We start from the raw sequence: 27,865 nt of genomic DNA on the forward strand, positions 1-27,865 counted from the left end.
ACACACACACACACTCACACACACACACACACACACACACACACACATGGCACACATCTGTGTGCCATGCCTATAACCCACTGCCCTCGCATAAGTAAGCCACCCCTCTACCTGGGTGCACAATACCAGTGGTGAGGGTACAGGTGCACGAGACCTGTACCCCTACCGTGTCTAAGTCAATTCTTAGACATTGTAAGTGCAGTAATGCCATAAAGAGTATATGGGGCTAGGAGTTTGTCGTTACGCACTCCACAGCACTTAATGGCTTTACTGAAAACTGGGAAGTTTGGATTCTAACTTCTCAGCACATCAAACCCACATAATGCCAGTGTGGGATTTCCTGAAAAATGCTTTCAGATGTCATGTAAGAGATGTCCCCTGACAATAACGACCTACGTCAAGCGTCCTGACTGAGAGGCTGCTCACCAGCTGCCACCACCAGACATGTTTCTGAACCTCTGGGTCGAGAGCTTGCCACTCTTGGTGTCCCGAAACAATGCACATCCTGGGATGAGGTGATGTGCCTCCTCTCCCAGGATGGGCAGGTTCCATGAAGGGGAAGCTATAAAGGCTTGACGTCTTTGTGAGCTACCCCAGTTATTTGCGGCTCCCAGCAACTGACCCTCAACGGTTCTGACCCCACTTTGGGCAGGAGAATAGGCGGGAAAACCAAGTTAGAAGGAGGGGTGTGCCTACCTTTGTCAATCCCACCCCTCAGGTGGGTCAATCCGACCCCTCAGTTCTGGTTCATGGAGCTACTCCTGCTCTCTCAAGATTAGTCGATTCACATGTGGCCCATTCCTTCTCTATTGATGATGTCCCCGGGCCAAGTGGTACATCCAGATCCGAGCTCACTTCAATTGATAGCGTGGCTTCTGAACACCAAGAGTTTCAGAATTTAGATATTCCTCAGGAATGTAAAGTTTTAGCTCAAGCCTGTGCACCAAGTACGATTAAAACCTATCGTTTGAAATGGAAACGTTTCTGTTCATGGTGCCACCGAGAAAACATTCATCCTTTCTCTTCTGCTCCTCATCAAATTTTGTCCTACATTCTGTCTCTGGCCAGATCAGATCTCTCCCATTCTTCTATCAGGGTACATCTGGCGGCTATATCTAGATTTAGATGGACAGCCTCTGGCCCTTCCCTCTGGTCTGCAAGAATCATCAAAAAAATTCTGAAAGGGCTCTTTAGGGTTTTCCCTCCAGTTCGACCTCCACCTCCCATGTGGCAACTCAATTGGGTTCTTGCTCAACTCATGATACCTCTGTTTGAGCCTATTCATAGAGCGGATATTAAGTTTCTGTCATGGAAAGTAGCTCTCCTTCTCGCTTTGACGTCAGCCAGGAGAGTTGTAGAAGTTCAAGCTCTCACGATTAAGGACCCTTTTTTACAGTTTAAAAAGGACACTCCGATTCTAAGAACAAACCAGAAGTTCATTCCAAAGGTTCCTTCGGATTTTCATTTGAATGAGCAGGTCATTCTAAAATCTTTTTTCCCTCGACCTTACACGCAAGCGGAAAGGTCTCTTCACTCCTTGGATCTCCAGAGATGCTTGAAATTCTATCTTCAGCGCACCAAGGATTTCAGGAAATCTACCCAACTCGCTTTTAGTGCTCCTCGGAAAGTATGTCCCTTTTACAAGCAAGGGATTTCACGTTGGATTGCCAGCGCGATTCACTACTGTAACCAAGAGGCGGGTAAGCAACTAGAAGGACGTTTACATGCTCATTCCACAAGATCAGTCTCATCGTCTGCTTCTCTTTTCGCTGGAGTTCCTATCAAGGACATTTGTAGGGCAGCTACATGGAGCAGTGCCCATACTTTCACAAGGCACTACTGCTTGGACTCTTCTACACGAAGTGAGGCGGCAGTGGGACAGGCAATCCTGAGGAACCTCTTCCAGTAAGCTGGGAGCTTTTCCTTCTATCCCTCCTTCCTGTTTTTGCACATTTTGTATCTGATAATGTTTACTGACTAATGTTTCAATCTCTGTTTATTTCTTATAAAAATATGGATACAGAGTTATTTCAGTATTTTTGTCACAAAAGGCAAATGCTACTTACCAGTATGCATCTGTTCTTGGCATGTAGGGCTGCTGACATTCATATCTTAGCATAGATCGACGCCTAGTGTTGGGTTCGGATGTTTGCACCTTGTTGTCTTGGAAGAGTCTTCCAAGTATCACAAGATAGGTGACTCCTCCCCTGGACAAGAGTGCGCATGGGCATCTTCTCCATCTTCATATTGTTTTTCGCCATGGTGGCAAAGATGGAGTATAGGAAAGTAAGAGATGACCATGTAAATGTATGTAAAGAAGATAACCATGCAGCTGTGACAGGCACCGGGGAGGAGGGTGGGCGATATGAATGTCAGCAGCCCTACATGCCAAGAACAGATGCATACTGGTAAGTAGCATTTACCGCTCGAGGCATGTGGGCTGCTGAATTCATATCTTAGCATAGACTGTATAGCAGTTTCTCCTCTAGCGGTGGTCGCCTGTATCAGCTGCAGTGGTTTGAAAAGGAGATCTAAGGACAGCCTGGCCCACAGCAGCTTGTTGCTTAGCTTGCACGTCAACACAGTAGTGTTTAGTGAAAGTGTGTATGGTGGACCATGTAGCTGCCCTACATATGTCTTATAAGGGAATATTTCCTAGGAAAGCCATGGATGCCCTAATTTTACACGTTGAGAGGGCTTTGGGGGAACTGTTAAAGTGCGCTTTGCCTTTTGATAGCATATTTGAATGCATTTAACTATCCATCTGGCTATTCGTGTCTTGGAAATGGGATTACTCTTATGTTGTGGTGAAAATGCGACGAATAGTTGCTTTGTCTTTCTGAATGATTTTGTTCTGTCAACGTAATATAACAGAGCTCCTTTAACGTCTAGTGTGTGCAGAGCTCTTTAAGCCACGGACTGCGGATTTTGAAAGAAAACTGGCAATTCTATGGACTGATTGATGTGGAAAGTAGATATAACGTTTGGCATAAAATTTGGGTTTGTACGAAGCACTACCTTATAGTGGTGTATTTGCATGAAAGGTTCCTGAATGGTAAGTGCCTGTAGCTCACTCACTCGCCTGAGGGAGGTAATAGCAATTAAAAATGCCACCTTCCATGTTAAGAATTGTAGTTCACATGAATGAAGTGGTTCGAAGGGTGGTCCCATGAGTCTGGTAAGTACTATGTTTAAGTTCCAGACTGGAGAAGGTGGATGCTTCGGAGGGATAATTCTTTTAAGTCCCTCCATAAAAGCTTTGAAAGGTGGGATTTTGAATAGGGACACGTGTTGTCTGTTTTGAAGATATGCTGCTATAGCAGCGAGGTGTAGCCTTATAGATGAGGATGCCAGGTTACATCTTTGAAGATGTAGCAAGTAACAGATTACATTTTGGATGGAGGCATCCAATGGATTGATTTGGTTATTATTACAATAAATAACAAATCTTTTCCATTTAGCTGCGTAACATGCTCTGGTAGTGGGACGCCTTGCTTCTTTGATAATGTTCATACAATCTAAGGTAACCGAACTCTAAGACTTCAGGAACCAGATCGCTAGGTTCATCTGATTGGGATCTGGGTGCTTGATTTCTCCATGGTTCTGCAGTAGCAGTTGTGTCGAGAGGCACAGTCTTTGGTGAGGAACTACTGAGAGTTCTAGGAGCGTTGTGTACCATGGCTGTCTTGCCCATGTAGGAGCAACCAGGATCATTGTGAGTGACTGTTGCCTTAGCTTGCGTGCCACTAATGGAATCATTGGGGTTGGTGGAAAAGTGTACGCAAATCTGCCTGACCAGTTCATCCATATCGCATTGCCATGTGACAACGGGTATGGGAACCTGGTGGCGAAGGATGGGCATTTTGAGTTTTCGTTTGTGGCAAACAGATCTATGTCTGGATGTCCCCACTTTTGGAAGAATGGTTGGAGAACTTGAGGATGAATCTCCCATTTGTGTATTTGCTGACTGTGTCGGCTTAGTAGGTCTGCTATCTGGTTGTCTATCCCTGGGAGGTGTTCTGCCAGGAGATAAATGTTCTGAGGAATTGCCCACTTCCATATCCTCTGTGCTAGGTGAGATAATTGCAGAGAGTGTGTGCCCCCCTGTTTTTGGATGTAGTACATGGCTGGCATGTTGTCCGTCCGGATTAAGACAGTCTTGTTGCGCAAGTATTTCTGAAAAGCTCTCGTTGATAGGAATACTGCTAGTAACTATAAGTGGTTTATATGTAGAGTTTTTTGTTTGGCTGTCCAGAGACCTTGGACTGTATATTGAAGGAGATGGGCTCCCCAACCTGTCAGTGATTCGCCCGCTGTTAATACTATCTGTGGAACCGGCTCTTGGAACAGTCGCCCCTTGGAAAGGTTTTGTGGGTTCCACCAATGCAGAGAGCGGTGAGTGCGACTGTCTACCAACACTAGGTCTTTTAGTTGTCCTTGAGCTTGGTTCCACTGGCGTGCTAGGCATTCTTGTAAGGGACGCATTTGAAGCCGAGGATGAGGGACGATGAATATGCAGGAGGCCATCATACCTATGAGCTGCATGAACACTCGAGCTGGCAGGGAGTGTTGTGGCTGAAATTTTTGAATGAGAGATTGTATGCTGGCTATCCTGGCTGGGTTTGGATATGCCTTTGCTACTGAGGTGTCTATTGTTGCTCCCAGATATTGCTGTATGTGGGAGGGTTGCAGATGTGATTTTAGGTAATTTATTGAAAATCCCAGATTGTGAAGTAGTTGGATTGTCTGAGAGGTATGGCTGGCACACTGTACGTACAAGTTGGCTTTTATGAGCCAATCGTCGAGGTAGGGGAACAAATGAATGCGTTGCCTTCTGAGGTGTGCTGCCACTACTACTAGGCATTTTGTAAACACCCTTGGTGCTGTGGTTACTCCGAAGGGGAGGACTTTGAATTGATAGTGCTGACCCTCTATTGTGAACCTGAGGCATCTAATGTGAGCCGGATGAATGGGGATGTGAAAGTATGCATCCTTGAGGTCTAATGTGGCGAGGAAGTCGCCTTGCTGGAGTAGGGGGAGTACCTGTTGTAGAGTGATCATATGAAAATGATCTGAGTGAATATATTGGTTCAGAGTTCTGAGGTCCAATATTGGTCTGAGGGAGCCGTCTTTTTTGGGAATGAGGAAGTATAGAGAGTATACCCGTCCCTTGATGTTGTAATGGGACTGGCTCTATGGCACCTTTTTCTAGCATGGATTTCAATTCCTGTTGTAACAGCGTGATGTGTTCTTTGGACATTGGACGGTGCTTGGGTGGTATGTTGGGTGGAGTACAAGTGAGTTCCAGGAAGTAACCATACTGGATAATTTGTCTCACCCACCTGTCTGTAGTAATGGCATTCCAGACTGGTAGGAATTGTGTTAGTCTCCCTCCGACTGGTGTTAAGTGGTCTGGTGGGAATGTGAGAAAGTCACTGTTTGGTGGCGGTGGAGGCTCGGGTGTTATTATTACCACGTCCTCTGCCATTGTTATTGCTTCCTCTATAACCTCCTCTATTGGAGCCTCTATTAAAGGTGCCTTATGTGTTGCCTCTGCCTGAGCCTCGAAAGGATGAGCGACGAAAAGAGCTTCTGGACTGTTGAAATTGAAGTGCACCCATGGACTTAGCAGCGTCAGTGTCTTTTTTCATCTTTTCTAAGATGGTATCCACCGCAGGTCCATATAAGAAATCTTGGTTAATGGGTTGATTGAGTATGGTAGATAGCACTTCATTTTTAAAACCTGAAATGCAAAGCCAGGCATGCCGGCGTAGCAGTACACTAGTATTGACAGACCTAGCGGCTGTATCAGCTACATCAAGGGCGCATTTTATGGATGCGTTGGTGATGAATTTTCCTTCTTGTATTAGGTTGTTTGCTTTTGCCTTATAGGGTTCTGGTAGGTGTTGTAATAATCCCTCCAGTTCGTCATAATGTGCTCTATCATAGCGTTCTAGGAGAGCTTGTGTATTGGCAATCCTCAAGCTATTTGCTGCCTGAGATGCTACTCTTTTCCCTGATGCTTCTAAAATTTTTGACTCCTTGTCAGGAGGGGGAGAATCATCAGTTGTTTGTGAGTTTGCTCTTTTCCTAGCGTCAGACACAACTAGGGAGTCTAGTGGTAGCTGAGACCTGATATAAGAGGGTCTGTAGGGGCAGATTTATATATTTTTTTCAATCCTTGGATTGAGGACACGCGCCCTGGCTGTGTCTTTAAAGATGTCTGGTGCGTGTTTTAGTACCCCTTTTAGCATAGGGAGAATACGTACACTCTTCTCTGATGTTGGGAAGGTGTTAAATAGGAAAACCTCCTCTATAGGGTCAGTGTGCATGTGTACACTATGATACTGAGCTGCTCTGTACACTAGTTGATTAAAAGCGACAGTGTCGTCAGTAGGAGACGGCTTTGTGGGGTATGTAGTGGGATCGGGTATGGGTTGTTTATAATCTGTGTCATCAGGATCATTGTGGTCACTCCATGTATCATCTGGGTTCCCTGGATCGTCAGGTGGTATAAAGTCATCCTGAGGATCTTCCCCCATGCTTTCTTCCTGATTATAATCTACAAGTGAAGGAGAATATGGAACATAAGGCATGTTGGGAGTGAAAGAAGGAGGTGTGTAAGGTCTTAAAGGGGATGTGCCAAAGTCCTTTTTCTTAGGAGGAACAGGAGAAGGGGCTTCAGTGTCCAGTCTTCTTTTGTTTTTATTGTAGGCTATATGTCCTGTCTCAGGGTCTATATATAGTCTTTGTTGTGGATCTGGGTGAAAGAGTTCTTCCTCCTCTGGCTGTGGCGCTGAAGATTTTGCCTTTTTCGGCTGAACAGATTTTTTCGGGTCGAGTGTCTTTTCAGGCTGGACGTCTTTATGATGTGAAGCCTTCTTTGTCCCGACGTGCTTATTCGGCCCGACGACCTGTTTCGGCTCGATAATCTTTTTTACGGCACAACAGCTTTCTTTGGCTCAACGGCTTTGTTTCAGCTCGGCGACCTTGTTCGGTTCGACGGCCTTCTTCGGTTCGACTACCTTTTTTGGTTCGACTACCTTTTTCAGTTCGATAACCTTTTTCGGTTCGACAACCTTTTTCGGTTCGACGGCTTTTTTTTGTCTCTACGACCTTTTTCGGCTCGGCGGGCCTTTACGGCTCGACTGCTTTCTTTGGCTCGACAGCCTTTTTTGGGTCGACGGCCTTCTTCGGCTCAACGGCAGTGTTCACATCGACAACCTTTTTGGGTTGACTGGCTTAGCTAGGTCCCGGGGTACTGGAAGGCTTGGGTGTGGTCTTCGGAGCCGAGCCGGAAGGCGGGGCTTCTGAAGCAGTGTAAAGGTCGCGGCTAAGGCTTTTAGGCGATGCTTTGACCGGAAACCTTGTGTGGAGGTGGAGGCGGGGTAAGAGCTTTGGGACTCACGGTTTGCCCCGGTGTGATCTGGTCATCGGAGTCCGACTGGTCCTCTACGGTGACTATTTCGAGATCTTCAGAACTCTCTGCCTCTGGGAGTTCATGTTCGTCATCAAACATGTTTTCCGGGTCTGGTGCCTGCCGCTGCATTTCTAGTCGAGCAGCTCTTCGGTTCCGGATAGTCTTTTTGGACCGGAACAGAGCACAAGCTGGACAGTGGTTTTCGTTGTGCTCCGGAGATAGGCACCTGTGCATACTCTATGCTTGTCGCTGTGTGGAAATTTGGCTCCACACTCTGGGCATTTTTTAAACTGGGTCCTTTCCATCAGCAGGAGGTCCACATGACGTCGAAAAGGCCCAACGGCCCGCGTCGACGCCCGGAGGGTCCACATGACATCGAAAAGGCCCAACGGCCCGCGTCGACGCCCGGAGAAAAATTGCAGTTTTGTAGAGTCGAGGGATACCGAGCGGACACAATTCCGTCGAATGTAGAAGGTTTTAGCGTTTGAAAGTTGGAAAACTTCGGTCCCGAAGTTGGAGCTGTCGAAGTGCATCAGAACCCAATGGTGGAAAAAAACAATCAGAAGATGGAGAAGATGCCCATGCGCACTGTAGTCCAGGGGAGGAGTCACCTATCTCGTGATACTTCGAAGACTCTTTCAAGACAACAAGGTGCCAACGTCCGGACCCAACACTAGGCGGCGATCTGTGCTAAGATATGAATTCAGCAGCCCAGATGCCTCGAACTGTGCTTTGTTGCTAACAGCTAGCTACTCTGATACAAGCTATGGGAATCTATGAAAGTTCCAATACTGGAGTAAGAAAACAAGGCCTAGATGTAGGTAATTTTATTTTACCACTTCTTAAATACCGAATGTTACCGATTCGGTATTTAAGAAGTGGTAAAATAGAGGGGGGGGGGGATGTAGGTATTACAGATTCGGTAAATACCGAATCGTTAAGATTCGGTATTTACCGATTCAGTAAATACCGATTCGGTAATGCCCATTGATTCCTATGGGCATTGAAGCCCATAGGAATCAATTGGCATTACCGAATAGGTATTTACAGAATCGGTAAATACCGATTCCAGCAAGGGTGCAGGGGGTGTCACTTTGACACCCTCTAGCACCCCAAATACAGGCATGTGTGCCATGTGGCACACAGACATGCCCTAAGGGCATGTCTGTCTGTCACATGGCATAGGTGTGCATGCACACATGTGCAAGCACACCTGGATTCGGTATTTTACCACCCAATTGGATTGGGTGGTAAAATACCGAATCTGAAAGGCCTTTGGGACTCAGAAGAGTCCCACCTACATCTAGAAGTTACCGAATCGGTAAAAATACCGATTCTGTAAATTTACCGAATCGGTAAAATTGGCCCCCTACATCCCAAAGACCCATTTACCGGTCGGTAACAGCCGAAATCGGCCGTTACCGGCCGGTAAATGGCCACCTACATCTGGCCCCAAGTTACTTACCTGTAACTTTGATTCTTCAGTATTGGTAACTTTCATAGATTCCCATGCGCCCTCCTCCCCTGGGAAAGCTCAGCCTTCAGCATATGTGGTTACTGTTACACAACGGGTACGAAAATCTGAGGCTCTCTCAGGAAGGTTCTATGGGGTGAGGCTAATCCGATTGGTTGTTGCATGATTTTGGTCTCTTTTGCAAAAAGAGGTGGATATGCTACAAAATGAGATGAGGCCTAGGCATTTTCTTTCTCTTTTGAACCTACTATGTTATTTTTTATTTACCGAGGCTCCCATTCCGACGACGGGGAATGATACAAGCTATGGGAATCTATGAAAGTTCCAATACTGGAGTAAATAATATTTTTATACAAACAAATTGATCTGAGTTCAAACTGAGTGCGTGACATCATTTCTTGCCTGAGTGTGTACAATAAATGCTTAGCACTACCCTCTGATAAAGCCTTACTGCTCGCCCACTCCCACAAATAGGGAGTAAGGTATTATCTACTTTTACCTCTGCCTACCTTTGGGGTTCCACTGGATTCAGCACACTATACTTTACTTTGGGATAGTATATACAGAGCCAGCTTCCTACAACCTCTACACATTATTCAGCATCCTGAAGGCATTTCTGACCTTGTTCAGTGTGCTCTATTTGTCACTGCCTACCCCTGGATCATGTGCGATAATATTGCATAGGCAGGTGAACTCTTCAGCTATGATTGACAGATGACGGTTTTATGATGTTGAGTGGCATGACTTCAGATTTCTTCGTTTTGAGGCCCACTCTTCGTACATAGATGTTAAAGCGAGAAGTCTTTCCCTGCATATGCTGATGTGTGTGTGTGTGTGTTTGAGTGAGAGAGAGCGAGAGAGAGAGAGTGTGTGAGTGAGAGAGAGAGAGAGAGAGAGAGAGAGAGAGAGAGTGTGTGTGTGTGTGTGTGTGTGTGTGTGTGTGTGTGTGTGTGTGTGTGTCTAGGTCATCCGCATCACTCAGGCGTTTCAGTGTAAAGAATAAGGTCCCTCTGATTACTCCAGTTTGGTCCTCTGCTGTGTCTTATCACCCAGTCAATGACTAGATGAAGAGCAGTGCTGCCATCACATATTCCTGCCTCAAACCAGTCGTGACTTTGAACCTATTCCCAAATTGCTTGTAAAATTATCTTGAAGCTCTTGATGAGGAGTACCATCTGCTCGGTATGCTATGGGCTCTCAGAATACGCCGGATGCGATAACTATGTATTTAAATTTATTTTGAGAAGGCCTTCAATGAATCAATGAAGTTGATGTAAAGCAGGTCTCTGCCACTCTATGATGTTGTGTAGAGTAAAGATCTGATCCACACCCCCTTCACCCATGCAGAACCCCGGCTGTTCCTTTTCTTAACTACTTGTCCATAGCATCAGAAAATATACTGTATAATGATTTTCGGAATAATTACTCTAGATTGACAGAAGGGTAATTACCCACCAGTTGTTACAGTTGGCTAACACTCCCTTCTTTGGAATCTTGATATTTTCAGTCGTCTGGTACCCTCTTTCTCTCCCAAATCCAGTGATTGGGGGATGCTGGCTAAGGTTTCAGGGTCTGTAGTGAACATTTCTAAATTTAGGTTGTTTTGGCCAGGAGTGCTTCAGTTCCGTATGGCAGTGATAAGTTCTTCATTCTGTTGTGGGTTGGTGTTGACATCCAATTCGGTCTCTGCTTTTGGTATGTCCACTTCACTTGGTGGTGCTGGTCTGTTCAAGAAACTTTTGAAGTGCTCAGCCCGGCGTGCTGCCTACTCTTTCGCTGTTATGAGTAGTCTGCCTTGCTTGTCCATGATAGGAGTACTGTATGCTGGAGGAGATTTACCAGACTATCCTCGTGATCTTGAACAACTTCCCCAGTTCTCCTCTACTGGCTGCCTCCTCTGTTGATTTGAAAGGTTATCCATGTACACCCACTCGCCAGCTCTTATTGTGCTTTTAATTGCTCCACTTACTTCTATGTATTATTGCTTTTGTAATACTTACCTGTAACTAAAGTTCTCCAGTATTAGTATCTTTCACGTCTAAGTGGGAGACTTACTGTACCATGATAAAGCAGTATGTATCAGTATCATAGGCTATAATGACAATAAAAAGTCAGTTAACAGGCAATCTATGTCCTTTTTAAAAAGGACTAAACTTGAACTATAACTAATCAGGTGACAGCACCCTCTATAACATTCCCAAAAGTGGCAGAGTGTGAGAAAGTGCCATCTTTCTTGCCTTGGTATTCCCCCACTTTTTTCTGAACTGCTGAGGTGCTTTAACTGAGTGTGCCCTGGGTTCTTGCCAACCAGGTACCCAGGGCCTGTGTTCCCTCCCTAAATCTGTGCTGAAACTAGAAACCCAATCGACATCTCTGGCCACATGTCAGACCCTAGTAAATGGTACCCTAGGTACCCAGGGCATGGTGACCATAGAAGACCCTGAGGGCTGCAGCACTTACTGTGCCACCCTCAGGGGCCCTGTACCCTGGCACCCACACACTGCCTTTGCACGCTGACTGCCTAAGTACAGAACTAAACCAAGAGTCGACATGGCACACATCCCTGTGCGCCATGCCCACAGACACAGCCCTGGCATACTTCAGTCACCCCTCTAGCTGAGTGCCCTATGCCAGAGGTGTGGGCACAGGTGCATGAACCCTGTGCCCCTACATTACCCAGGGACATTCCTGGGCACGCTAAGTGCAGTGATGCCATTAAGAGTATATGGTGCTGGGAGGTGGTCATTACGAACTCGACAGCACCATAATGGCTACACTGAAGACTGACAAGTTTGGCACCAAATTTCTCAGCACATTAAACCTGCACTGATGCCAGTGTGGGATTTAATGTAAAATGCACCAGAGGGCATCTTAGAGATGCCCTCTGAAACCCTATCCTACAATCCACGTCTGGGCTGAGTGGCTGCAGAGGCTGCCACACAGCAGACATGTTGCTGGACCCCTGGGTGGAGAGCTCCCTGCTCTCCTGGGCCTGCAACAATGCACATCCTCGGCGAGGTGCTAGGTCTCCTCCCCAAGATGGGCAGGGGGAAGCTTAAAAGGCATGCCGCCTCTGTGAGCTTCTCCAGACCATTTGCTGTACCCAGCAACCGGCCCCCACCAGTTCTGACCCCCACTCTGGCGAGAAGACTCGCAGGAAAAACTACGCCAGGAAGGGAGGGTGCCAGCATGTGCCAACCCCACCCCTAGGTGGGGGGAGAAGAGATGAAGCATGACCCCGGGCTCCGGCCATCTTGTAGATGGGGAGCCCTGCCCAATCTAACCTAGGCTCCTGTCCCCCTCCACAGGAGAGGTGCAGGCTAGGAGGATACTCAAACCAGGACAGGGACCCATTGGTCCCTGTCCTTGCCCTACCTGTAAGGCCCCTAAATTCAGTACTTAGGGGCTCCCTGAACCTTCCTTCCTCAGATCCCGATACGAAAAGAAGAAAGAAGATCAAGAAGAAGAAGATCCGCCGTGCAGCTGCTAACAACAGGACGACAACAACTGACTCGGCCCCAGCCCTACCGCCTGTCGATCCTGGAACCTGCTTCTGCCCAATCCCGGCGACTCCTGGAGGACCTGCCTGCCTTGACTCTTTTCAAGCCTGGGACTCCCATCAGCAGAGGCTCTGCTGCAAAAACCCACCTGGTGCCAACCAGGAAGCTCCGGACCAGCCCACTCTGCACCCGCCGAGCCCGGGCCGGGCCCAACTGAATCAAGACCACGAGGACGTGCCCCCGGCGACTGGGACCCGAAGACCAGTGCCCAAAGACCCTCTTCGACGAACCAGCCGACGCATACGGACTCAGAACTAGAGGCCACCCCAACCGCGACCAGCCGAGGGTAAGCTTTTCTGACATCCAAAGACACCCCATGCACCCGGCGCCCTACAGCCCCCTGTGCCTCCCTTTGGGGTACCTACCTGTGCTCCAAGATCCCAACTTACCTCTCGAAGGGCTGGTCGTCCCCGAGCCTGCAGCCTTTGTTCCTTTTTGACCTTTTCCATTGGATAACATTGAGCGCCTGATGGCTCAAGGGCACCCTGCACCCAGCCGCCCGAGTGCCGCTGGCTGTGCCACCTTTGTCCTATCTTACTTTCCCCTTGCCCTGAGAAAGTGACCAGGAGCCCAGCTCCCACAGCCATGTGGCCTGCTAGCCAGCAGCCGCCAACCGAAGGTCCCCTTTGCCTCATTGGATATCATTGGGCCTACCTACCTCTGCACCCGGCCGGCCCTGCGCTGCTGGGGCGGAACCGACTGTACTTACCTGACCCTGGGGGACCCCTGAGTCTACCCCCGGAACCTTAACTTCACCAGCAAAGTACTCTCCTTGAAACCGGTAACTCACTTACCTGCCATTGGATAACATTGCCCATTTTGACTCGAAAATTTTCTAAGTGCAAAGTTTTGAAAACTGCAAATATTCATATAAAATCAGCCGAAGTCTGAATTCCAAAGTACTCACCTGCAAGCAGGCGAGAAGCTAGTACTTTACCTTGCAGCCCAGTACTGAACCGCAAAAGTAACCCTTACTGGGTTTAATAGTAATCTGTATTTTCTCCATAGGAACCCATTGTCTGCTTTTCTATGAAATTGCCCACTTTTGAAAATTTGAAATATTCTTTAAAAATCGTACAAACTACTGAAACGCAATTACCTACCTGTTTTAAGTTCAGACTCCAGTGCTGGCCCTAGAAGCCCAGTACTGGATTACAAAAGTAACGCGATCATACTTTACCTGCAACCTGAATTTTCTCCCATTGAATAACATTGCCAGATTGTCATTGAAAAGTTTCTAAGTGTGAACTTTTAAAACAGCTTTATATTCATGAAAATTCACCACATTAACTAAAACGTTTTTGCTAACTTGGTTTCAGCTTAGACCACAGGACTGAATATAGGATCTAGTCCTGGAACTGCTAAAGTAATCTATACTGTAATCACCTGTACTTTTATGGTAACAATTCATTGAGCTCAATGCTAAAGTGTGTCTAGTCTTGAGTTACCTTCAGTAACTCCTGTACTTATTGTGTTCATCAACTTTATTGCTTCCTTGTAAAGTAATTACATGAGAGTTCTCATATCAAGCAAAGTATATTTTTATGCCTGTTGGTTCTAAAAATAAAACTACTATATCTTTGGATACAACAACCATTGGCCTGGAGTTCAGTCTTTGAGTGTGTGAAATCATTTGCTGACTGAGTGTGTACAACAAATGCTTTGCACTGCCCTCTGGTACTGCCTTACTGCTCGACCAAGCTACCACTTTTGAGAGTAAGGTCAGTCCTGAATTTAACCTCTGTTATACCTTTGGGGTTTTGTGGACACTATACACGCTGTACTTCATTATTGTCCAGTATATATAGAGCCACTTTCTCACACAGAGTCCCTCAGATTTTCAAGCACAAATGGGAATAAATATTCTCGATCTATAAGGGGAGCCTCTCAGGAGAGGAGGGTGTGTTGCATGTGAGTCTATGAAAGCTACCAATACTAGGGAACTGCAGTTACAGGTAAGTATCGTATTTTCCACTCCAGTATTGGCTCTTTCATAGATTCACATGCTTGAATCAGCATTGCAAACCGTTTTGTAGGTAAATCTATCTATGCATTAATTTGCGGAAGTAGTCCATATATGAAAATACAATATTAAATATGCTACTTACCAGTATGCATCTGTTCTTGGCATGTAGGGCTGCTGACGTTTATACCTATGCAGAGATCGCCGCCTAGTGTTGGGTCCGGATGATTGCACATTGTTGTCCTGGAAGAGTCTTCGAAGTATCACGAGATAGGTGGCTCCTCCCCTGGACTACAGTTCGCATGGGCATCGACTCCATCCCCAGATTGTTTTTAGCCATTGTGGCGAAGATGGAGTGTAACAGTGTGAGCGATGACCATGCTAAGAGGAAGTGTAAATTCTGCAGCCGCTACAGGCGCCGGGGAGGAGGGCGGGCAATATGAATGTCAGCAGCCCTACATGCCAAGAACAGATGCATACTGGTAAGTAGCATATTCAGTTTGAGGCATGTGGGCTGCTGAATTCATATCTATAGCATAGAATACATAGCAGTCCCTCCATTATCGGCGGCCGCCTGTGCCAGCTGCAGATTTTTGAAAAAGTGTCTTTAGAACAGCCTGCCCTACAGCTGCTTGCTGCTTGGAGTGCACATCTACACAGTAGTGTTTAGTAAATGTGTGTGGGGTAGACCATGTGGCTGCTCTACAAATGTCTTCCAAAGGGATATTACCAAGGAAAGCCATGGAGGCCCCCAACTTGCGGGTGGAGTGGGCTCTGGGGGGGACCGTTAAAGTGCGCTTAGCTTTTTGATAACAAATCTGAATACACTTAACGATCCACCTGGCTATACCTGCTTTGGAAATGGGGTTGCCCTTGTGTTGGGCAGAAAAGGCAACAAAGAGTTGTTTCGTCTTCCTAAAATCTTTGGTCCTATCAATGTAGTACATCAAAGCTCGTTTGACGTCAAGAGTGTGGAGCATTCTTTCGGCCACTGTCTCTGGGTTTTGAAAGAACACAGTTAGTTCAATAGTCTGATTGACGTGGAACTGTGAAACTACCTTAGGAAAAAATTTAGGGTTAGTGCGCAGCACCACCAGAGTGAATCTGTATGAACGGCTCCTGTACAGTGAGCGCCTGGAGTTCACTTACACGTCGCAGCGACGTGATGGCTATCAGGTAAGCCACTTTCCATGTTAAGAACTGAACCTCGCAAGAATGCAGAGGCTCAAAAGGTGGACCCATCAGCCTGGTGAGGACCACATTAAGGTTCCATACAGGAGCTGGTGGGGTCCTGGGAGGAATGACCCATTTCAGTCCTTCCAAAGCTTTAATGGCAGGCACTCTGAAAACCGAGAGACGCTGCCTGTTTTGGAGATAAGCTGCTATGGCGGATAAGTGTATCCGAATGGAAGCATATGCTAGATTGCATTTGTAAAGATGTAACAAATAACAAATGATGTCGTGAGTAGATGCATTTCGCGGGTTGATGTTGTGTTCTGCACAGTAAATGACTAACCGCTTCCATTTTGCTGCATAGCAAGCTCTGGTGGTGGGCTTCCTTGCCTCCCGTATGATATCCAGGCAGTCGGGAGGTAAGTTAAGGTAGCCAAATTCTAAGACTTCAGGAGCCAGATCGCCAGGTTGAGCTGTTGCGGATCTGGATGCTGAATGTCGCCATGGCTCTGGGTCAAAAGTCTGGGTGTGAGGTGTAGCCTTTGATGCGGTACCACGGAGAGTTCTAGAAATGTGGTGTACCATGGTTGGCGTGCCCACGTTGGAGCAACCAGGATGAGCGTCATCGAGTGTTGCTTTAGCTTTTGTGCCACCAGCGGTATGAGAGGTGCTGGGGGAAAAGCGTACGCAAATCTGCCAGACCAGTTCATCCATATCGCATTGCCCTGCGACTGTGGGTGAGGGAACCTGGTGGCAAAGCTTTGGCATTTTGCGTTTTCCCTTGTGGCGAACAGGTCTATCTGTGGATGACCCCACTGCTGGAAGTACGGGCGGAGTACTGATGGATGTATCTCCCACTCGTGCATCTGGTGGCTGTACCTGCTGGCTGTCATGTTGTCCGTCCGGATCAACACGACTTTGTTGCACAGATGTACCTTGAATGCCTTCATTGCCATGAAGATTGCCATCAGTTCTAGGAGGTTGATGTGCATCTTCTTTTGCTGCGTTGTCCATAGTCCTTGCACTGTGTAGTGGAGTACATGAGCTCCCCATCCCTGGAGAGATGCGTCCGTCGTTAGGATAATCTGTGGCACAGGCACCTGGAACGGTCGGCCCTTGCAAAGGTTGTGTGGATTCCACCAATGCAGAGAGCTGTATGCCCGACCGATCACCAACACTAGGTCGTTCAACTGTCCTTGAGTCCAAGCATTCTTGGAGCGGGCGCATATGTAGCCTCGCGTGCGGGACTATGAAGATGCAGGAGGCCATCATGCCTATCAACTGCATGAACACTCTTGCTGGAAGCGAGTGTTGCGGTCTGAACCTCTGGATCAGTGACTGAATGCTGTCGATCCTTGCAGAATTTGGCTGAGCTGTGGCTGCCAGAGTATCTATCGTCGCGCCCAGATACTGCCGCACATGGGCTGGCTGAAGGTGCGACTTCGGATAATTCAGTGAGAATCCCAGACCGTGAAGAAGGTGAATGGTGTGGGACATGTTGGCGGCGCACTGCTGGGCCGACTTTGCTTGGAAAAGCCAGTCGTCCAGATAAGGGTAGACGTGAACGTTCTGCCTCCTGAGGTGCGCAGCCACTGTCGCCAGGCATTTCGTGAACACCCTGGGCGCTGTGGTCACTCCGAAAGGGAGGACCTTGAATTGATAATGCTGATTCAGAATGGTGAATCTGAGGTATTTTCTGTGTGATGGATGTAGTGGAATGTGAAAATACGCATCCTTGAGATCCAAGGTTGCGAGGAAATCTCCCTGATTGAGCAATGGAAGAACCTGCTGCAGCGTCAGCACGTGAAAGTGTTCTGAGAGAATATACTGGTTTAGGGGTCTGAGGTCCAGTATGGGTCTGAGGGACCCGTCCTTTTTTGGGATTAAGAAGTACAGGGAGTACACCCCTGTGCCTTCTTCCTCTACCGGCACGAGCTCGATTGCCCCTTTTTGCAGCATGACGAGTACCTTCTGCTGCAATAAGTGCAAATGCTCTGTGGACATAGGACGGTGTTTTGGTGGCATGTTGGGTGGAGTGGATGTTAACTCCAGACAATAACCGTACTGGATAAGTGTTCTGACCCACCTGTCTGTGGTGATGGATTTCCAGACTGGCAGGAACTGCTGGATTCTCCCCCCGACAGGTGTAGTATGGTCGGGGGGCAGTGACAGGGCGTCACTGTTTGTTGGTGGCGGAGAAGCGGGAGTTGTTGTTTCCACGACCTCTGCCCTTGGTGCTGTTGCCCCGATAGCGCCACTACTCTGCTTGGTGTAAGAGGACTGCGCCCCACCTTTAGTGTATTGCATTTGCTGGGACATCTGGCCTCTGGAAACACCTCTATTGCTTGAGCGACGAAAAGTACTGCCCCGAAACTGCTGGGACTGGAGAGCCCCCATGGACTTTGCAGTCTCGGTATCCTTCTTTATTTTTTCCAGGGTGGTATCCACCTCAGGACCAAATAATCTATCAGGGTTTACAGGCTGATTGAGGATGGTGGTTTGTATCTCCCGCTTGAACCCGGAGATCCTGAGCCAGGCCTGACGTCGCAACATGACACTTGTGTTAATGGCCCTGGCCGCGGTGTCCGCCACGTCCAGTGCACATTTAATAGAAGCGTTGGAGATGAACTTCCCTTCTTGAATGAGCATCTCCGCTGCCTCTTTACACTGATCTGGCAGATGTTGTAACAGGGTCTCTAGTGTATCATAGTGTGCCCTGTCATATCTGGCCAAGAGTGCGTGAGTGTTTGAGATACGCCAGATATTGGCCGCTTGAGCCGCCACCCTCTTCCCTGATGCTTCTAGCACTTTAGATTCCTTGTCAGGGGGAGGAGCATCACCAGTGGTTTGTGAATTTGCCCTCTTCCGGGCATTCGAAACAACCAGAGAGTCCAATGGCAACTGGCCCTTGATGTAGGTTGGGTCGGCAGGTGCTGGTTTATACTTCTTTTCAATCCTAGGGTTGATAACCCTGGCACGTGTGGGTTCCTTAAAAATGTCCGCAGCATGTTTCAGAACCCCTTTTAGCATTGTGAGAGTCTTGACAGTCTTTTCTGCTGTGGAAAAGGTATCAAAGAGGAAGTCCACTTCAATAGGGTCAGCGTGCAGCTGGACGTCGTGGTTTTTAGCCGCCCTCTCAATTAGAGCATTAAATGCTGCAGAATCCTCAGTAGGAGAGGTTTTGACATTGTACACCTGAGTGTCCGGGGCAGTTTGCTGATCCCCTGGGTCCCCTGCATCTGCCCAAGAGTCCTGGTGATCCTCAGGGTCAGTGTTGGCAGGGAAGTTATACACCTCATCATCACCTTCCCCAGCCTCCACATCTGAATAAGTGGGTGAGGGTGTAGCAACTGCTCGAGTCCGTGGAGCAATTTGCTCAACCAGAACCGGGGAATCCGTAGAAGGCTTTTTGCGCTTCAAAGGAATCGTGTAGGACTCCATAGGCTGTGCCGCCGTGATCTTTCTCTTGTAGAGGGTAAGTTTACCGGTGTCGGCGTCGATAAAGTGTTCCGACTTCCGACTGCTCCTCCGTCATGGGTTGTCGATGCTTCGAGCTCTCAAGTGGCTGAGAGGGCTTCGACCCTGTAGACACCTGCACGGGAGCTTCTGCGACCGACCTTGGTGCGAACGCCTTCGGTGCCACCTTCGGCGGTAACGTGAAAAGGAGTGGCGCCGAGGACTTCGGCGTTTTGGCAACTTGCTTCGGGCGGAAGCATCCTTCGGATCGCCCGCAGAAGCCTTGTTCTTGATACGTTGTAATGAGTCCGACACCTGCTTCGTGAAGGATGCGGTCGGTTCCGTCGACCCAGCAGACGGCCTCGGTCCACCAGCGTGTGCAGACTCGAGCGTCGATGACTTTGCTTTTTCCGGCCGATGCGCGGGATCAGCCATCTGAGGAGCGCCGTGTCCTTTCACCGTGTCGACGGCCTTCGGCGCCGACGGCTTTGGGTCTACGGCCTTGACAAATGGTTTCGGCGCCCCAGTCTTCGGCTCGACGCCCTTGAGCGATTTGGGCTCGACGCCCTTGAGCGACTTCGGCTCGACGCCCTTGGTCGACTTCACCGGGTCGACAGCCTTTTTCGGCTTCGGCTGCCCCGACATGTCTGAAGACGAGGAGGCGGCCAGAGGGACAGACGTCTTCTGTTTCGACGGCGTCTCCATCACTTTCGTTTTCGTCGACACCGAAGCTTTCACTTTCGGTTTCGGTTTGACCAACGGCGGCTCCGTAGAAGTGTCCGTAGCCGGGCCCGTAGGCGAGGCTGTGGATCTGGGTAAAAGGTCTTGGGTAAGGCCATGTGGCGATCCCTCGACCTGAGCTTAGTTAATGTTCGAACGGGGCATAGCTCGTCTCCTGAGCTATCTTCCATGGCCCCATAGGCCTCATTGTCGTCTCCTACCTCGTCGACGACTTCTTCTGTATCGAGCACTTCGACGTCTGCGTCGTAGTTGTAGTCGATCTCCTCCGTTGGAGTTGAAATCGGCTCCTGATCTTCTGGCTCGTCTGCTTCTTCCCTCTCGAAGATGTCCACCGGTGCCGGGGCCGACTGCTGGGCGAATCGTCTTCTTGGATCGAGATCCGGGAACAAGCCATACAGTTGGCTTCATCGTGATCCGGCGACAGGCACTTGTTGCACACCGGGTGGACGTCGATGTGGGGATACTTCGATCCGCACACGGGACATTTCTTGAACGGGCTCCGTTACATGATGTGTCGTCGAAAGTCTGGTTGCGTTAACTGTGCCTTGAGCACCGAAGAGCCACGCGACTCCTCAGGATGTCCGACTCGGGAACTGAGCCAGAACAGAGCTGGGCACCGAACGCAAGACAATACAGACGGTATAGGAAAAGTCCTTCGGGCCTTAAGGAAAGTCTATATCGATTCCGAACTGGAGATGTCGAATATACATCCGAACCCAATGGCGGAAAAAAAACAATCTGGGGATGGAGTCGATGCCCATGCGCACTGTAGTCCAGGGGAGGAGCCACCTATCTCGTGATACTTCGAAGACTCTTCCAGGACAACAATGTGCAATCACCCGGACCCAACACTAGGCGGCGATCTATGCTATAGATATGAATTCAGCAGCCCACATGCCTCGAACACAACAGTATCATATACATTAGTAAAGACCCATTAATAATCATTTTCAGTTGCAGAGGCTCACCTTATTGGAACAGATGACGTAAAACTGCCTGTCCTACAGCTGCATCACTTTTCTGCGCTGATTCCAAGCAGTAGTGCTGCATACATGTGTTGGTGCTCTTTCACATCACAGCACAACCTAGTTTCGCTAGCAGGACGCCTGCAAGCAGAGCAGTCAAAGTGGACACTGCAGTCGTTGAGTGTGCTTTCGTCCTTGCTGAGCGTGGTTTGCCATTGATGTGCATTCTGGGAGAGGAGCTCAACCTGAGGGAAAAGCTCCGAACAACCTCCTCATAAATTGTTAGCCTATTTGTGTGAAAGAGGGAAAGAAAGTGCAGAACATATGTACCTTGATAATGAGGCACGGTGAACCTTGACAGACGCTTGTACCAACTTCGCTCTGGCTAGCGATAGGAGCTAAGGCAGAATCTATTTAGGTGACGCTTCCAAGGGATGTAGGTTAGCTTAATGTCACCATGAGCCGATCCTCTTCCGTATTAATCTGTACGTCTTGCTTGTAGATTCAGCTCTTGCTTTAGGCAACATGTCACTACAGTCTTAAGAGATATCTACATCTTGAAACTCGTTGAATTCAGGAGCCATGCATGTAATATGAGAGGGGCGGTCTCTGGGTGTAAGATCGGGCCCTTGCTCCTCGTTAAGAGCATGAGTTGTTGACAGACGAATGGGGATGGACTTCGACAGTAGGAGGAGCTCCGTAATCCAATGCTGTCTGAGCCATTCGGGAGCGATTAGAATGAGAAGACATTTAAATTCTGTTGCGAATCCTTGGTATGAGAAGAAAGGGGGGAAAAGTGTATGTATAAAACCCAGACCGTCTCGTTGAAGGGGCATTCCCCCACGACACTTGGACAGGGTATCGACTGGTGTAGAACTGGCATTTGGAGTTCTTGCCTGCTGCACTGAGATCCAATGCTGGTTTGCCCCCACCATAATAATATGTTGTCCAGCGCCGATTCATCCAGTTCCCACTCATAGCTACTTTCTCTGGTTCTGCTGAGCGTATCTGCTGAGGTGTTGTTTACTCCCAACACGTGCTCTGCTTTTAGAGATATATTGTGGGTTGTAAGCCATCTCCAAAGTTCTTGGGCTTCTTGATTTAGCGTTAATGAAGTTGTGTCCCTTGCTAATTGATGTAATACATGCTGGTCGCCCTGTCCTTACTGACCAGCATGGAGGCTCCTGCTATACATGGAAGAAAAGCTTGCAGGGTGAGCGATATTGCTTTTGCAGTGTTGACCACTTCCTTTGTAACTGTAGGTTCTATAAGTGGCCGCCCCAGACCTGTAAGGAGGCATCAGTGTTGATGAAGTCGGGTAGTAAAAAGAATGAGGCCTTTCGAAAGACGAGATGTTTGAGACCACCACACAAACATCTCTATTATCTTTGCGGTGATGTTTATCAAGTCCTCGAACGCCCCCTCCGATTGGATGCATTGAGCATGCAGCTCCTCTAGCAGTGGCCTCATTTTGAGCCTGGCCAGCGGAACCAGATTGATTGCGGACGAGATGATGCCTCATCCGCAATGACTTGTACAGCCGCATTGAAACTGACTTTCTTTTGGAAATCTTTAGGGCTATGTTTGCTAGTTTTTGCTGTCAGTCTTGGGAGAGAAAGGCTTTGCTTTGCTTTATATCCAGTTTGGCTCCCAGAAACGTTTTTGTTGGGATAGTTAAGGATTTTGGATAATTCACAGTGAGGCCTAGCTGTGAAACAGTGAAAGGCAAGCCTTGGTAGCTTTGAAAGCTTGCTGTTGTTTTGAGGCTTTCAGCAGCCAGTCGTCTGGGTAGGAAAATACCTGATGACCTTGTTTTTTGAGTGTGGCTGCTACCTTGGGGAGACATTTGCTGACTTGAGGCCGAATGGAAGGATTCTGAAATGGTAATGGGTGCCGGCTACGGTGAAGCGAAGATATTTGCAGTGCTTGAGATGTATGGGGATGTGGAAATACACATCTGGTAGGTCAAGAGAGGGCATGTAGTCTCTTGTGTTTAGCAGGTGCAGGGTGTCGGAGAGAGTAATCATGCAGAAGGATTGTGTGCGTGAGAATTGGTCTAGCTTTCAAAGGTCCAGGATGGGTCTCTATTCCCTCGTTTTCTTTCGTATGCGGAAAAATCACTCTTTGATCATAAGGGACCTTTTACATTGTACTCTTGGCCAACAGTCCAAGCGCTTCTTTTCTCAATACCTAAAGACTAGGTACGTGCGCTCCCCTTGGAGGGTTGTTTGGTGGCCTCTGTATAAACTCCAGGGTATGTCCCAACCTTACTAGATCTAACACCCATCTTCAGTAGCTGAATACTTTTTGTCCATGCAGGGAGTCAATACTTAATATTTTAATCCCCTCAGATGTACTCAATGATGGGAATGGCCCTTAGTGACTTTCTTGCTTGCTCTTTGGAGTCTTATATAAAACAGTCTGAATGTTTAAAAGATGTTGTGAGATGAAATCGTGTTGCAGCCCAATCCATTGGGTTATGAAAACCCCCTCTGGGAGATAATCTGAAGGATGTAGCGGTTGAGACGATGAAGTGCGGACAAGGTAGTCGTCCCACTCATCGCATGGTTCAGGAAGCTCGCATTCCTCCTCTCTTGGTGGTGTCTCTATATTTGACGGAGGTATTATCCTAAGTGTTATATGTAGAAGAATGTGCCTTGGCATAGTTGTAGAGGTAGGATGAGGTGGTACTATTGTCTGCTCCTGTGGAGAGTCAGGAAACCTAATGCTGTAATCTTCCAGCATGGCCTGCAGATCTTGAACAAGAGAAATTGGCATCTGCACTTCATCATACATGGGCTGCGGTAAGGATGGTATTGATAATGTTCATAATGCCTCTTGGAAGGGGCATAATATTAATAGTAATAATTTCCGTCCTCTTCGTCTTCATTGTCATCCTGGTATTTGACCTGGTGTTCTGATGAGCTGTACGCTGCCCCAAAAGGCCCGTCATTATACAAATCCTCTATGTCTAAGAAGTGACTTGGTAGAAGAGGTGGAACCATACTAGGAGATGGAGATGTCAACTCAGGTCTTAAAAGGGTGTTGGTGATCTTTGCGATTTTTTGGTCGAGCCCGGGCAGTGCATGCGCCTGCTGTACGACCCATGCTGTATTGGAGAATGTACTTGAAGCCCGCTCACTCTCCACCCAATATTTGTCATTGTCCATCGTAAATGCTGGCTTCGGATTCATTATTAGGCTTCTTAGTCCCTCCTTAGTGCCGCCTTGTCTTCATTTGTACCCTCTCATGAGGACTGACCCTTTTACTTCAGTTGTTACACGGTACGTCTTCTTTAGTCTGTAAGCACTATTTTCTTTAATGAGTTTCTCTTACTGCAGGAGGCAGGAGGGTCTCATGGGCATTTGTAACAACTGGTTTGTTTTTTTAACTTGAAGCAAACGGGGAGCTCTTCATGGGTCATGGGAGACAGAAGGGGGCAACTCAGCGATGGCTTCAAGCATTTGGTATGCAATAGGTCTTGCATTAGCAAGAGTTTAAGCTATTGGCATTCTTACAATGCCAATAGCTCAAACTCGAGTAAACGCAAGACCTATTGCATTGCAAATGCTTGTTATCACAGCTGATGGCCCAGTCGACAATGTTGTCATCAAGATAAATTTCGGCATCAACCATAGGAATTCAAACGGTGCAGCTGTCGTCGGTGTCTCCGTCGATGGCGCCTTTGGTGGTAAAGCTGGCATCGACGGTGCATTGGATGACAATACTCTCAACTACAGCTGTCATCGTTGTTGTTTTTGCCGACGATGCTCTGGTGGGCGAGACGGTGGCGACAGTCGTCGGGGCTCAGAGAGGATTTTTACTTCTGTACGTCGACAGTTCCGAGGAGGAAGAATGCGGTCGCTCTCCTGTTTTTATAGATAGAGTACTGTGCTGTGAGGAGGCCTCCTCTGTGGAGATGAATTATGCTTTCTCCTTTCTCAGAACGTATTTATGGTGAGTTTTTAAGGTCTTCTTGCCCTCCACAGATGTACCTTGGTCAGATCTTGACCTTTTGTAGACTCATCAACCTATCACTGTCTTCCTCTTAAGTGACTTTGGAGTTTTAGATTTCTGTAGCCACAGAAGTACCCTCCCCTCAAGGTCTTAGAGGAAAAAGTGTGTACATATGTTTTACTCCTTTATTTGATGTTGAAGAGAGAGGCAGTAAAGGCAGTTCTTATGTGGTTCATCCACATGTACTCTTTTCTTTCCACAGATTTTGCGGGATTTGAATAGACTTTTCTTAGAAGTATCAGACAGTAGCTGTAGATAAATCTGCAACTTTAAAGGGGTGTTTCTTACCTGTCGGTGTAGTTTTGCAGCGTGAAGATCTTTCTGGATTCACTATGCTGTGCATTATTCCGCGGCCTAGTGGTTGGGTCCGGAATCGTAGTCCTTTCTTTTTTTTCGTAGCCCAGGTGGGCGTCAACCTCCCACCTTTTGGTGTCCTTCCTGTGACGTCGGCATGCTTCCTGCAGAAGCTCCCACCCTTGGGCGCCATCTTTGGATTCTTTTTTTCCCGTTTGTGTTTTGTTTCCGAATAGTATGGCAATGTTTGAATATTTGTTTCACCTCTTTTTTCTTCAAAAGTCTGTTTAAGTCTTTGCCCCATTTTTACCACCTCTTATTCCAGTCTCATCTTTCTGGCGGAGGTGGGGGGGTTCGCTAGTGAATCCAGAAAGATCTTCAAGCTGCAAAACTACACCGACAGGTAAGAAACTATTCGTTTTGCAGCGTGAATCTTTCTGGATTCACTAGGCTGTGCATCGACTTGGTAGCGGTTTGTTATCATTGTGAGGGTTGGGTGGAAGATGAGCTTTGATTTTTGAATATGTGTTGAAGCACCTTCTGTCCTACTTGTGGATTGTGAACGTGTGCACTGAAGCCCATGTTGCCGCCAGGCATATGTCCTGAATGGGAGTGTTAGCCAGGAAGGCTATTTTTGCTCCTTTTTTCCTGGTTGAATAGGCCCGCGGGCCCCTCTGCCAGTTCTTGCCCAGCTTGTTTGTGGCAGAATTGTATTGCTTGCGCGATCCATCGTGCAATTGTCCCCTTAGTAACTGCTTTTCCCTTGAAACTGTCTGCGAATGACAAAAAAAATTGTTTTGTTTTTCTGTGATCTTTAGTTCTCTCTATGTAGTCCATGACTGCTCGTCTGGCGTCCAGAGTGTGCAGTGCCCTTTCTGCGTTTGTCGTTGGTTTCTGGAAGAAACTAGGTATTTGAATAGTTTGGTTGATGTGGAACTTAGACACCACCTTTGGCATAAAGTGTGGGTCCGTTCTCATCACAACCCTATCGTTGTGAATTTGTATGTAGGGTTCTTGTAGCGTTAACGCCTGTAGCTCGCTCACCCTGCGCAGCGAGGTGATTGCCACCAGGAATGAATATGCTACTTACCAGTATGCATCTGTTCTTGGCATGTAGGGCTGCTGACATTCATATCTATAGCATAGATCGCCGCCTAGTGTTGGGTCCGGATGATTGCACATTGTTGTCCTGGAAGAGTCTTCGAAGTATCACGAGATAGGTGGCTCCTCCCCTGGACTACAGTGCGCATCGGCATCGACTCCATTCCCAGATTGTTTTTAGCCATTGTGGCGAAGATGGAGTGTAACAGTGTGAGTGATGACTATGCTAAGAGTAAGTGTAAATTCTGCAGTCGCTACAGGCGCCGGGGAGGAGGGCGGGCGATATGAATGTCAGCAGCCCTACATGCCAAGAACAGATGCATACTGGTAAGTAGCATATTCAGTTCGAGGCATGTGGGCTGCTGAATTCATATCTATAGCATAGAATACATAGCAGTCCCTCCATTATCGGCGGCCGCCTGTGCCAGCTGCAGATTTTTGAAAAAGTGTCTTTAGAACAGCCTGCCCTACAGCTGCTTGGAGTGCACATCTACACAGTAGTGTTTAGTAAATGTGTGTGGGGTAGACCATGTGGCTGCTCTACAAATGTCTTCCAAAGGGATATTACCAAGGAAAGCCATGGAGGCCCCCAACTTGCGGGTGGAGTGGGCTCTGGGGGGGACCGTTAAAGTGCGCTTAGCTTTTTGATAACAAATCTGAATACACTTAACGATCCACCTGGCTATACCTGCTTTGGAAATGGGGTTGCCCTTGTGTTGGGCAGAAAAGGCAACAAAGAGTTGTTTCGTCTTCCTAAAATCTTTGGTCCTATCAATGTAGTACATCAAAGCTCGTTTGACGTCAAGAGTGTGGAGCATTCTTTCGGCCACTGTCTCTGGGTTTTGAAAGAACACAGGTAGTTCAATAGTCTGATTGACGTGGAACTGTGAAACTACCTTAGGAAGAAATTTAAGGTTAGTGCGCAGCACCACCCTGTTTGAGTGAATCTGTATGAACGGCTCCTGTACAGTGAGCGCCTGGAGTTCACTTACACGTCGCAGCGACGTGATGGCTATCAGGAAAGCCACTTTCCATGTTAAGAACTGAACCTCGCAAGAATGCAGAGGCTCAAAAGGTGGACCCATCAGCCTGGTGAGGACCACATTAAGGTTCCATACAGGAGCTGGTGGGGTCCTGGGAGGAATGACCCGTTTAAGTCCTTCCAGAAAAGCTTTAATGGCAGGCACTCTGAAAACCGAGAGACGCTGCCTGTTTTGGAGATTAGCCGCTATGGCGGATAAGTGTATCCGAATGGAAGCATATGCTAGATTGCATTTATAAAGATGTAACAAATAAATGATGTCGTGAGTAGATGCATCCAGCGGGTTGATGTTGTGTTCTGCACAGTAAATGACAAACCGCTTCCATTTTGCTGCATAGCAAGCTCTGGTGGTGGGTTTCCTTGCCTCCCGTATGATATCCATGCAGTCGGGAGGTAAGTTAAGGTAGCCAAATTCTAAGACTTCAGGAGCCAGATCGCCAGGTTGAGCTGTTGCGGATCTGGATGCTGAATGTCGCCATGGCTCTGCGTCAAAAGTCTGGGTGTGAGGTGTAGCCTTTGATGCGGTACCACGGAGAGTTCTAGAAACGTGGTGTACCATGGTTGACGTGCCCACGTTGGAGCAACCAGGATGAGTGTCATCGAGTGTTGCTTTAGCTTTCGTGCCACCAGCGGTATGAGAGGTGCTGGGGGAAAAGCGT

General features: G+C 47.8%; 1 protein-coding gene across 2 annotated transcripts in view; it reads right to left on the reverse strand.

Moving 5' to 3' along the window:
- The window catches only part of MGA (MAX dimerization protein MGA), a 949,809-nt gene that overhangs the window by 289,523 nt on the left and 632,421 nt on the right, over positions 1-27,865 (reverse strand). The gene's annotated exons all lie outside the window — the stretch shown is intronic.

Source organism: Lissotriton helveticus, chromosome 9 (genome assembly GCF_964261635.1).
Source record: "Lissotriton helveticus chromosome 9, aLisHel1.1, whole genome shotgun sequence".
Classification (NCBI taxonomy): domain Eukaryota; kingdom Metazoa; phylum Chordata; class Amphibia; order Caudata; family Salamandridae; genus Lissotriton; species Lissotriton helveticus.